Consider the following 14,105-nt stretch of genomic DNA (forward strand, 5'->3'; position numbering starts at 1 on the left):
GTTAAATCACGACACTACATTGCTTGTGTGGCACTTCGTGCATGAAATCATAGCGTTGCGATGACGCAACGCACCGCCGGCAACGTCCACGTGGCATTGCCCTTAGCCTCCAAAGACTGAGCAAACTATAATAATACCCACCGGGGAGTGGGCGCTGAAGAGTCCTAAGGTAGGGGACTCGGAAGCAATTTTTGGGGGCGTTGATGTTGCCCGTATTTGAAAAAAAAAACATGAATTATCTGTATAAACTACACTACATTATATACCTATAGCTTATATTAATACAAAAAATGACAGGGAAGACCCTGTGATTTTTTGTGTTAAGTTAATATTAAAAATACATGTTTTCAATTATTTATTGTGGTGGTGGGCGTTGAAATTTTGTTATCTTGCTTAAGTGGGCGGTGAACCAAAAAGTTTGGGAACTTATGGTTTACGTGATCACAGGAATAATATTTTCTGGGTCTGAATCACTTTACATATTATGTATTTTTTTATGTACAAGGGGCCTTTGAAAGTTAACAATAATCATATCTCTTTTTATACCAAGTGACGGGACGAACAAGTCGTGCGATTGGTGGTAAGAAGTTGCAGTGCCACTCAGAACTGAAATCACAAAGATCTGAACGGCAATACCACTGCGCCCGTTACCCTGTGACTGAGACAAAGTTGACAAGTTTCATGCGCCTGTAATTTCACCAGCACCCTTACCATTCAAAATCCAACGCTTTAATGCTCACATTACTGCTCGACGGCAGTAATAGTTAAGGCGGCTAGTCTCCCTAGGGCTAAGCCTTCCCCGAACAAATTTTTTCAAAAGGAGCAGTAGACTGCTAGTACAAGTTAAGTTCATTATTTCTCAACATTTACAAAATACAGGTGTACAATAACCAATAAAAATATGATTTAAAAATTCAGTAAATAAATTATTTATATTTTGATTACAAAGTTGTTTCAAAGATACAAACAAAAAGCAAACGACGTGTTCTATATCCACGGTTCCACAATGATTAATTATTCAAGTAGAAGTTTGAATTGAAAGTGTTCACGAACTTTCGTTCTTCAGGAACTTTTGAGCATGCGATTTAAGTTTGGGACATTTGGAACATGATAACCCACTTCAAGAGGCGATAGATATTTGATGTTCCACAGCTTATACACAGTTATTTCCACAATTTTTTTCGATCCCTAGGCTGCTAAGCACTTTACATAGCATGAAAGCGCCTAAGTAACGTCATTGATAGATACAACTTAAAAATCGTAGGAAATGAAACTATTTTTCCGGATTTAAATAGCGTATATTTGTTTTTTCAAACAAACCAACGTTTCGGGCCCTTTACAGGTAAAGGTAGTTTCATTTCCTATGTGTAACAATCGCGAAAACCTAAGAACTTAAAAATCGTATTTTTACAAAATTGTTTCAGGGCTGAGTTGTCTATGAAGTTACTACAAAGTCTCGTTACGGTAATACCTTAAGTTAATAAGTTTTACATTTTTTTATGAGATTTGAGTGGATTTCTTTGTACTCTTTTTTATTCAAAATTAGACATACATACACCATATCACATGTAAAATCATAATCAACCATTAACATCGTATATATAAACAAAATATTCACGAAAACGCTTCACGGAAATCGTCTAGAATTTCCTGAGGCAAAAAGGTCGAATTGAAACACGTTTTCTCACGTAGCGCGTCGGCGGCTCACGTATTCAAGTAGCAAGCTCTACGTACTACGGCGTAGCATTTCCGCGTATTTCGAATTGGCTACTAACTACAATGATTTGCACCGTCATTCCTAAACAGTTTAGACAAAAATAATGCAACAACTATTTGCATATATGTATGGTTTCTTCTAGGTGGTACTAATACTTCGCAAGTTTCTTTATTCCTATCATAAATTACAACGTAACGCGTTACGGATTGTAAGTATGCAAATGAAACGATAAAGTAAAATTGAACAGCCTTCGTGTCGTAAACACGAATGCTCGCTTAGTTTTTTTAATAATAAACTGGATATTTTGAGCTTATGATGTTTTGTTACTAAAAGTCGAAATAGTAACGGTTAAAGAATAAGCACCGAAGGTCACAACCTATTATCGCACATTCAGAATTCTATATAAAAGACAGAATTTATTTTGTGTCTTTGAAAATGCGTCTACAATCCTTTTAATCAACCCTAATTTGTAAACACAGTATTTCGAAAAAGTTTCAACAATACCGTTATTAATTCAATTCACTTATGACGTATATACATGTATAAATACTGACCTCCTTTAACGTCATCCCAGCTTTTTGTCAACCTCTTTACTGGTTTCTAGCCACTTACTTTTAAAACTTTGAATCGTTCGGGAGTCCCCTCTTCCTTCCATTATTCTTAAGTCGGTTCGTTAGGTCATTATTCTCATCCAAATTTTCATAACGAGGGGACGTGTTCATAAATTACCCTCATGTAAAACTCAAACTTCACGTGATTTATTGTTTTTAAATATAGATACACGTATGTAGGCCCTTTTGGGGCAAGTATTGTCTGGATTGTTTAGTAGGGAATGTTTTATAATGTTTGTAGTTTTTTATATTATTTTATTGTTACTGCCTTTTCGTTTCTACTTGTAAATAAATTATGTGGCCCGGGCCTTTTCATTCTTTCTGAATACCAGGAAGGCTTAGGCCACATCGGTATTCAGAATCAGAAAAATATGACAAAAAAGCTTCAAATGGTTCGTTTGTTAAATCTCATTTTAGACAATAGAATATCCGATCCTGTAGGAACCTTAAACTAATTGGTATTTTGATCACGTTGGCTTTGGAAAAATATCCTTGAAAAGAAACAACTTTCAAGTCTAGGGATTAACGTAGATTCTCATTTCATACACAACACATACATACACAACACATACATACACAACATCCACAAAACACAATCTTCTAACATTGTACTTTATTGCTATATAAGCTTGCATTTACGAATAACCAATTGCATTAATAGTAATGACCTCTGAAATAAAAACCCACATGGTAGATAATGGCCCATTATTCTTTTTTTAAACGCCTATGGAAGGTCTTAATCGGAAAACGTTTTACCTAATTAATATTAGATTATAATATAGGTTGATACACTATAGTAAAAATAAAATAACATAATCATCACAGCTCGTACATTTTTTATGTTATTAAAACCGGTAAATAGAAAAACGGTACTGCCGTCTAAAGGGAATTATATTTGCAATATTAAGGAAGTATCGTATACATATACAGTAAGGTGTACAGCAAATGCCGTGGACTTTATGATTTAAAATTTCCTTTGCTTGTTTTAAAATTAAATAAAAAATTAAACATGACAATATCTAAAGTGAAGTTGATACATTTGCGTTTGATGGATAATGCAAACTTTTATGACAATACAGAGAGGCTTACTTTACCATTATACAGAGGTTGACTATGTAGTCTGTATTTGGAAAGGACCATCAAACAGTAATAGACTTGGTCTAAGCATCCTGCACGTCTGTAGTGAACATAGGGTATGGCAAAAAAAAATATTGCAAAATCTCTCAATCAATCTTTGTTATTGTGTGCTATAGTATCTATACTCATAAAATAACGACCTTTATTGAAATATAATCTGCAATATTGTAGTTATTTCTGAAAGAATGCGGGGGAGTAAAAATAAGACTTGCGCGTAGAGAGACGTGACTTGACTATAACACTCACATTGATTTATCGTCTTGTTTGAACGGCTGTAAAGGAAGACAATCAATACTTTGTACTTAGTGAAGCTTAAAATAATGACAATGTAAATATTGTACTGTATCAACCCTTAATACGTCTCACTGATACGCACGGATCGTCTTCAAGAAGGGAGTACAAACTACATTAGCAGTAAAGTTCCTTGTTCGTCCAAGCAAGTACTACTGCCATCTTATCTATTTCTGCCGCCAAGCAGGAATGTGAGCATTACTGGTTACGTTCCAGTTTTAAATAGCAAAGATGGCGGTGAAATTACCAGCACGTGGGACTTGTCAATTTATGTCTCAGGGTGACGGGCGCAGTGACAGTGCCCCTCAGATCTTTGTGATTTAAAGCTCTGAATGGCACTGCGACTGCTATGGACAGGCATGTTGCTTACCACCGGGCACACGACTTATTCGTTTCGTCACTTGGTATAACAAAAAAAAACAACAAAATAAACTCAAAATAAACCCAAGTAAGCATTCTTTGAATGAGTCGTGTAATGAGTCGGTGAATAAATTTGCAAGAGCTGAGGTTACTGTAGGCGAATCCTAGGCATTCATTCTTTGTCCGACTTCAATGCGAAATTTGGTCGAGGCCAAAAGTTACGTTGGATTATTAATGATACATATATAATGGTAATTATTTTTGTTTTTCATTTTCCTTGACTAGAAGTAGCCTATTTTTGTGTTTCGGTGAAAGAATATTGTATAAACTACGACGCAAATACCTACCGAGTCTTGTTGTATTTCTATTTGTATACTATACTTGGCATAACGACGAGTGAAACAGATTTTAAGATTTTCATGATATCGTTTCTGCTATTATGATGTTCATCTATTTTTTTATGAAAATATTCCACTAGTTCGTTATTATTGTTGATACAAAGACCGAATAAACACAAAAAAACCAAATTCGGATCGAAGGAATTTGTATTCATGTTTGTTCGATATTTGTATTAGTAATAATTCAGTATACGATTATCACTAGTTATAGCTTTTTCATCATGGTGCAACTTTAATTTTTAAGCGTGAAACAGATTGAAAGCGAGTGCGGGCGCAGGGCGTATGTTATCGTGCATATAAATACACGGAATCACAACCGCCGCGCTTCCGACCAGACAAACGACCGACCCGCACCTGCTTTCAGTGTATTTCACGCTTTATTCGATATTTCTGATTTGTTTTAAGCTCCAATCCAACCCAAATAAAACATGTGACATCCGCCACTCGCATTAGGCCAGACTAAGGCTTAAAATTTCTTCTAGAGTAGACCCATAATCTACAGCGGAACTTGTCACGATACTGACTTCCTTTGTCGTCATTTCACCTTTTTATGATTCTCTTTCCTGGTTCCTGGCTTCTTATTTTTTAAATTATGGATCATTTTCGAACTCTTTTCATTCACTACGTATGTTCTATCCGTCGTCGCTCTCATCAAAATTCGTAAAACGAGAAGACGACCCCGTAAATCACAGATCCCCATCATTTCCTTATTGTAAAATTTCACGTCGATTGCTATTAAAATTGTATAGTATATGTATAGGTCCTTTTGGGGTGAGTATTGTGTATTGCGTTAATTATTTTCATAGGGAGTGTTTCATAATAATTGTACATTTTCTTCATATAATTTTATTTGCTATTCTTTTCCTCTTTTAAAATTTCTTACAATAAATCTTGTGGACCGAGAACATACACACACTTCACGTTCATTTCTCATCGGGGTAGCAAAACCACAGCCTTTTACTTACTACTATCCTGATATATAACTTTCACCTAATTAACACACGTCAATGGATCATATATATGTTGAAAAATATGCCGATATGGTAAAACCTTGAAACTATAAAGTTTAAAACTTATATGATCATTCAAAACAAAGTGATACTGACACTAAATTCTAGTTTTCGGAGTAGGTACAACATCTGCTATAGCTAATCTTTAAGTAACCTGTAAAAAAGAAGGATTAAATTTCAAGCATTTTCTAGGGAGAAAATGCTTCCAAACGTGATCTAATCTCCAGCGGATATTAAGGAATCGATAGCTTCACGCAAAAGAAAAAGTTGCTCAGTTAGTTACATTATAGGACGCTTTTACTCGTTATTTCACCTGCTTCGGCGACAGACGATGAAGGTTTTTCAAAATTAATGACACTCTTTTGTTTGTTGCGTTTCGTTTCACATGTCGTAAAAAAAGTAAAATATTAAAAAATTAACAATTACTGTTTTTAAACAAATCGCTCATGAAACCAAATGCTGTAATAATAACTGAAAGATGGTGTAATTGAGAAAACAAGATTTGAAAGTAAAAAAAAAATACTGAATGAATCTTATTACGAATAATAGGATAATTTTGTTTATGCATAATAAACGGAATACAATTTTTTTGGTTCCATTCAGAATTTTTTTGCACTGAAAGTTCAATTGTGTCTTTTAAAATCCACCATTTTGAGTTACGAGAGACAGTATTTTGTTTCACGTGTTTCATTTGCAGTGTTTTATTTCATATGTAGGTACATTACTTTTAACCGCCTCTCGTACATACATACTGTCAAGCCTGTTCCCACTGGGATAGCAACGGTTATTGACCTTCACGCGCTACGCTCCTGACGTACCTATATATTTCGCTTTCTCTATTCGCATCAGTCTTTTCATATAGGTATACGAGCCTATTCAATAAGCTTAAACAGTCAACCGTGACCATGGGACCTGTAAAGGGTCCGAAACGCTAGAAAGAATAAATATACGCGATTTAATTTATTCCGGAAAAATGGTTTCATTTCCCATAAACAATGTTTTAAAGTGTTTTATAGGAGTTGCTCAGCAAACAATTTAAAGTATCTATTTCATAAATAAATCGTATTCCGTATTAGCTGTACCCCTTCTTTATGTCTTTTGTATCTTTCTTTATTTGTTTAGTTTTTTACAATTAGTTATATTGAAGTAAAATGCAATTAAGAATTGCAGATTTTAGACCTGGAACCTTAAATTGTTATGAAAAGTGCTGCGTCTTTTGCTTGTTCTTTCTAATCAAAATAATTAATTCACATTGTCATTAAATAATAATTAAAATTCTTTTGCGTATGAGAATTCGCCCTTCAAGAATGCATGAAGGTTGTTCGAATTCTCTTTGTAAACTATACTGCATTTTTATTAATTCTTGACAGATGAAGAATGCGTTGATTAATGAATATTGCAAAACATTTCTTCATATACATAAGCTCAACAATTCCAAGTATTAAAATGAAGCCATTACAATAAAGCCCTTATGTAAGAACAGCGTCTCTAAAGGACGGCCTATTACGCTCTCTCAAAGCAGCTTTGCACGTCTTCGAGTAGTTACATGTTTTTTTTTTTATGATAATAGTGACTGGACGGACAAATCGTGCACCTGGTGTTAAGCGACACGCCTGTCTATAACAGTTGCAGTGCCTACTCGGAGCTTTAAAACGCAATATCTTTGGATTTGAAGGACTTTGCCACTGCTCCTATCATCCTGAGACATATGTGTGTAATTTTACCGGCAGCCTTATTCTTAACAACTGAAACGTAGTAATGCTCACATTAGTGCTTAGCGGCAGAAATAGGTAAGGTGGCAATACTACCTTGAACGAACTCTTTCACAAGAACCTCTACTGCTACAAAATTTTCGTCGACGTGCAGGAATCATCACGACATTATTCCTCGCCGGTAAAGCAAGTTTTATAATTCTATTTATAATTTCTAATTTTAGTCAGTTGGTTATTCAACATAAAAGTTTTATTTATTACCTCAAATAATATACATTTCACTAAACCAACTGTAATAATAGTTTTCAAGCTAAAACTGTTACACGTGTAATAACAAAGGAAGCCATTATTCAAACATCAATTATACTAAATTTAGAAATACACTGTGTGTAACATCGACAAAGCTAGCGAGTCGTAACAGACATTTATTGCAGTGTACTTTTCGAAATCAGTCGAATGAATAAGGACGTGTTACAGTGTATATAATCTTACAAATAACATTGACTACAATAAGCTTATTATTTAGTGATTTTTGCCAACCACATGCCAAGGAATTTATACATGAAATAAAGCGAGGGTAGACCTACCGGTATTTGCAGCTAACAAAACTTGGCACAGTACTATTTTTAAAGTCCAAGCATTGGAGTCATTCAATTTTTACAAAAACGAACGATCATTATTAAATCAGAAATCTTTAAAAAAAAGTTCAATTATAAACCTTGTATCCGAAGTATTAAGGTAAAGATGTAGTTTATTATTATTTTAGTTACTACGGTTTCGATTTTCTGTTATCTACATTGTACACGTTTCCAAGAACAAATCTGAGCATTCCAATGTATAAATGTATAGAATGTCACTGCGCAGCCATATTTAATTCATTTCAAGGCGAGAGTGAATAGGCATTATTTATGTATGCATTCTCCATCGTTGACCTTACCGTCATTTCCATCAAGTGAAATTAGTTTAGGGCGCCCTTAGTTTTTAATTAAAAAATGCTTTAATCATTTCGAGATTCTCGAGACCGGTTTGTACACTATGTGTTTATTACCTGGAGTAAAAAGTAAAATACACTATGCTCACTCCAATCCCTACTGATGAGCGAAAAAATATAATGTCAAATAAAATTAAATGAAACAGTGTAGTCCGTAAAACTCAATGAGCTCCAGAAGTTTGGACTTTAAATAATAATATGGATCACTTGCAATTATTACATTTTGACATGTGTTGATTTACGAGAAGCGCAAAATAAAACAACAATTTGTGACAACATTTATTACGATTTGCGATGATATATGGCTTATCTTTAGTTTCTTATTCTCACGTTGACGAAATAAATTACTCTTTATACTTTGTCAATAAAAAAAATCTATTTAATACTCATTATAATTATTATTATTGTTTTATGAGATGATAAAAATAAATACTATGGAAGGTACTTTGTTTTTGCTTTATTAAAAATGTTACAGAAATATTCATAACCTACTTTATTTTTTTACAAAAAACATCAGAGCATTTATTTCGTCTACGTAGCACATTATACCGTAGATATTTCATTGCGGACATTGAAACAGCTGCCTCCACAAGGGAAATAAGAAACGAAGGGAACAGAACAGATTGCAGGCGGAAAACAAACACAAAGAAAAATAGGATAGTAAAACAGGACCGTTGGACGTCGATTAGTGAAGTTTTAAATACTTTTCTTGGAACACAAATGATTAGGGAATTAAGGAACATACATAGTATGAAAGTGACTCACAACAAAAGCTTGTAAGGCGGTACAGATCAAAGAAAATAAATTTCATACAAGTTCCGTAAGAAATACAACTCACTATTGAAAGACAATAAAACAAAAGTCGCATGAAGTCGTAAAGAAATGTTGCTTCAATATAATGTATTGCATAAGCTTTTACGGCCTTCGTTGGCTTTGTCTACTATGATCTAACCATATTTGCGAGCGAATGCATACGCAATATAGATATATATATGTATATATTAGTTATGTTTCGTTCCATTTTATGCCTAAATAGGAAAAACAGAATACAAAGTATCGTTCTTAAAATAACAATTTGGTAGCAATTTACATGGGGAGTTGATGTTTCTTCGCGAGTTTCGAAAGCATATTTTGCTAGTTGTATTTTTGTCGTAATTAAAAATAATAATCGCTTCATGGGACTTTATAAAAAAACAAAAGACAACAGTGGCAGAAGCTTGCAAGAAAGAGAAGAAAGAAACATACAGATGGCTGGTTTGTTCATTGTCACTGGAGTCCTGTGGGGGCTGCGAGACGGAGCGGCGCAGGCGCCATATGGCGTGGCGCGCCGCCACCAGTCGCGCGAAGCCGTGACGAGCCACTCTCGCGCCTCACGCGCGTATCACGCGCATCGCACCGCGATCAACAAGTACCCAACTCCCGTTACTCACTACAAGACCAGGACTGGGACTCAAGGACTCAAGGACAAGGATTGATCAACAAGTGGACAGACAGTGAAACAAATATGGTCCCTTATAGGAACACGTCTAAACAGGGGCTTAGACGGCTAGGATGTAGAATAGGACAACTCCGTTAGATGGACATTACTTATAATACCTTACAACCTACACGGTGCGTTAACCTACCACTACGAGCAAAAAGCTGGCCTAAACGAATATATCACAACCGAATATCACAAAAGCGGTGGCAAGAGGCGAAGCTTCGTGGACGGCGGCTTACGTTATTCTAACTTATTATAGTAAAAACGTGCAAAACGTGGTTATTGATCACAGAATAAGCCTTAACACTATGATTGCCCGGGTGTTATGTAACGGAGCGGGAGGGTCGCGCAGGGACATGCGCACGGATCGAGGGCCGGGCGAGCACTGACGGCCCCGCCGCCGGAACTGTGACACCACCCTCCCCAGACTACTTGCTGCAGACAGCACTTTTACAGTACTTGCAGTACTTCAATTTCTTCAGTACACAATATTAAATATTATGAAAATTTGTTAGATGCACGATATATCGTTTCTGCGAAATCACGCGGTGCCTTTCAAATGTATTACCTAACTTATAAAACCCTTTATTGTCATCACTTTCTCAAAACTATTTTCTATAACGGTTCACTGAGATATCTCTAAACTGTTCAATAATTTATAAATGTGTTGTAAAGGTGCATACAGGCATTCAAGGAATATTAGGTAAATTAGACGTACTGAATATTTAGTAACGTGTAGGCTCTCTGGCTGCAGAATGGTGACATAACTTCTTGGGTTTGAATATCATCCTTTTGTTAAAAGTGTCCTAGAATTTATATTTTACAATGTATCTATATTCTTTATACTTCTTACTGCTAGGTATAGATCTGATTTGAGCAGACAGTGTTATATATATATATAATTTTAATAATGATATTACCAATTTTGTTTTTCGGTAAAATGCTGTTTAATATTATTACATAATCTTGTAATGTATAAATTCAAGCAACTGTATCTTACTATATAACATCACTAATAAGAATAAATTCTTAAATCCATAATACATATTGGTGAAGGGATAAAGATTTCAAAATAAGCAACACCATCACATTCAACAAAAATTAATTAACATAGACACACCATCGATGTTGAAAACATGCATGAATAGATATTTCAGTCTCTATAGAATAAATGGATCGACTAGTATATTTAACGTTCAAGGCCGATTCAAACACCCCAACTTCTGAATTTCAGCTCTAATTATGGCACCTTGAAGGTGTAAAACTCTGCTTTTACCTTGGAACTTGTACAAAGTTTGTGATTTGGTACTAAAAGGTTTTATAATATAAATGTAATTGTAAAACACACCTATAGTGCTTAGCAGATTGTTTAATGAGGATCACCAAGTTTATTAACAATACAGGCCAAGTCGGGTAATACAAAGGTTAACAAGTTCGACTTGATCCTAGACCATGGTATTAAGCCAACTAAATTTGATTTGGGTGCACAGACTGCGGAACGCGCTGCACTTTAGAATTCTTTGTATTAATTCAAGTGCAACCTAGCTCACCTAGCTGCACCGCATTTGCTGTATTTCTATGAAATGACGGACGTGGATCAAGCACGAAGCAGATATTGGTGCATTCTGATGACATCTGCAAAGTTGGTTCCGCGTGGAGAGCGGTGGTAGCCTAGTGTAAGGGTTGCTTCTCAACTTGAGAGGACACCGGTTCGCATTCCAATCCCTATGCTGGTATGTACGTAAGCACCCCTCATGGAAGAATAGCATAAGTGCAGTTACGTCAACCACATTTATTGCTCCATTAGATACAGAAAAGTATAACCCACATCCACTCCAATTCTTGTAAATCTATCTTCAACATTAGTCAATAGAGTTACAAGAATTGGAGAGGATGTGGGTTATATTATTCTGTATCTAACGGAGCAATAAACGTTGTTGACGTAACTGCACTTATGCCATTCTTCCATGAGGGGTGCGTATAACTTCAGCTTTAAAAGTAATACAAAGTAATAAGTACCAGGACCTCGGCTCCGACTACCTATTCCGTCCGTGGGGTCCCGGTGCTCTTCATCTGTACAAAATTTTATCCAATGAATTAATAGACTGGTTGGGAAATCCAAGGGTCTGTAAATACCTTGCCCAATGCATTAGCATGGCCATACAAAGGGGGAACGCTGCCAGCTTCTTGCCTTACCTATTTCTGCCGCCAAGCAGTAATGTTAGCATTTTAATAGAGCATTACTGCGTTCCTGTTTTGTAAGATAAGGATGCTGGTGAAATTACTGGCACATGAAACTTCTTAACTTATATCTCAGGGTAACGGGCGCAGTGGCAGTGCCCCTCAGATCTTTACGATTTAAAGCTCTGAGTGGTATTTATTGCAACTGTTATGGACAGGCGTGTAGCTTACGACCAGGTGCAAGACTCATTGGTCCCGCCAGTTGATCTTATAAAAAAAATCTTGGGCACCTTGCCGCGGGGACCCAATTTTATTAATATTATTTGATCCTAGTTTTACTTTCTAGCGTTTAAGCTTTTATTGTATCTTATGTGTGTATTTCGACTTATTGTCTAATAAAATAACACTTTAGTTTTTAAGTTACGTATATTTGTGAATATGTAGTAGCAATTCTTTTTAACGGTGAGGAAAACTTCGTAATGAAAAATTAACTGTCCTTGTAAACCCGCAGTAAGGCAGCGCACCGAAATCCTCTACTAAGAGGGGAACCGGGAATCGTTGAAAAATTCACAGGTTTAGTCAGGTAAAAGATTTGTATTTTGAGCTAGTGCCAAAATTAGGTAGCTGTTTTAAGTGTAAGTTTAAAATAGCTTAGACCAATGAAAATATATTTTTGGAGGCTAGCATTTAGAAATTTTCAACGGGACCTCTTTGCAATGAGCAAACATAATTTACCATTATCATTACTTTAGTCGAAGTATGTCCACTGCTGAAAACAGAAAACATTGTCTAACGTAAATAAGTGTCGGGATTCCACTTATTACAAAAAATTGTCTTTAGTTTATAAAGCAGATTTAATTCTTCTTTCTTACGCTATGTTCGTCCGTTAAACTAATGTATTCAACGTCTTTTATGGTATGTTGCAAGGTTTTATATGCCACTATGCCAATTTCTGCCGCCAAACTGTAACGTGGGCCTTACTGCGCTCTGGTTTTTCAAAGCTAAGGGAGCTGGTGAAACTAGAGACACATAGGACTTGTCAACTTTATGTCCCTGGGTGACGGATGTTGTGGCAGTAACGCTCGTATCTTTGCGACTTAAAACTCATCTTTAAAAAAAGGAATGTTAGTGCGTTTCTAGATTTTACTTCATATTTCCTGAATATTTGGCAACACGCACTAGCTAGATCATTATTATAGTAATAAATGAGATGCTTACGGCTTGAGTATACAGAGCGGCTGTTCGGCGTGGATGAAAGAAGTAGAAAAACTTATCTCTTTACCAATAACAGGTCAACAAAATTCATTCAAATCAGCTGACGTAAGCAAAACATTATTTTCTATCAAACGTCTACTACTGTATACCCTCTATCTATCTGTCCGACCGTACACGGTTACGATGACTACGTCGACTCCTAGTTGGATTGGAGCTAATGTGCTAGAAGATGACTAATGTAGCCAATCTTCGCCGTGCGTATTAAGTACACCGCCAACGTAATTATGGCGAATAATAATGGCGAACGATAGATGGGACTTTGTATCGTCGCGTTTAGCATCGAATTCAGTTTTACGCTCCTCTTCAAATTCTTTACAATCCAGTTCATTCAGGGCACAGTGCTGCCAAATCTTCCCATTCAGATGGCTCAATGCTGCATATTTTCATGATGTCGCAGCTGAGCTCTTTGAATATTATTACAGGAAGGTTTCGTGTTAGTTTTTTTTTCAGCCAAGTGTAGAACAAATTTTCTAAATTTTTTTAATATATAGCGGTAAGCTACACGCCTGTCCATAACAGTTGCAGTACCACTCAGAGCTTTAAATTACAAAGATCTGATTGCGCCTGTCACCCTGAGATATAAGTTCCATGTGCCTGATTTCACTATCACCCTTGCCCTTCAACACCGGAACGCAACGTTCACATTACTGCTTAGTGGCTAAAATAGGTAAGGTCTACTGCTGCTACTAAAATCCACCGGAATTGCTTGGTTTCTGTAATATTCTTAGAGTTCGGCACATTATTAACTTACAGGCAAGAAGTCGTCAAAATAAAGAAATGCTATTCCTTCTACATGTAAAATAGATGCCTGGACGCCGAGTTGCGGACACCAGCCCGTCACACCATACCATACCATTTCTTCAACTTAACTCTCTAGTTTGAGACACTTTATACGTTATTTTATCTCATCTATTTATAATAAATTTAACCAATCAGTTGTCA

At 35.9% G+C, this 14,105-nt stretch overlaps 1 protein-coding gene across 13 annotated transcripts in view; it reads right to left on the bottom strand.

Annotated features, from left to right (window-relative positions):
- The window catches only part of LOC113231130 (potassium/sodium hyperpolarization-activated cyclic nucleotide-gated channel 2), a 385,438-nt gene that overhangs the window by 231,475 nt on the left and 139,858 nt on the right, over window positions 1-14,105 (bottom strand). The window contains exon 1 of one of the 13 annotated variants that reach the window (XM_026465317.1): window positions 9,473-9,546. The exons of the other annotated variants lie outside the window; for them this stretch is intronic. The gene's annotated coding sequence lies outside the window, so the exon portion shown is untranslated. Of the gene's footprint in view, window positions 1-9,472; window positions 9,547-14,105 lie in introns of those variants that run through there. 13 annotated transcript variants of the gene reach the window in all.

The sequence above is a fragment of the Hyposmocoma kahamanoa genome, unplaced genomic scaffold, assembly GCF_003589595.1.
Source record: "Hyposmocoma kahamanoa isolate Upper Pololo Valley unplaced genomic scaffold, ASM358959v1 64, whole genome shotgun sequence".
Lineage (NCBI taxonomy): Eukaryota > Metazoa > Arthropoda > Insecta > Lepidoptera > Cosmopterigidae > Hyposmocoma > Hyposmocoma kahamanoa.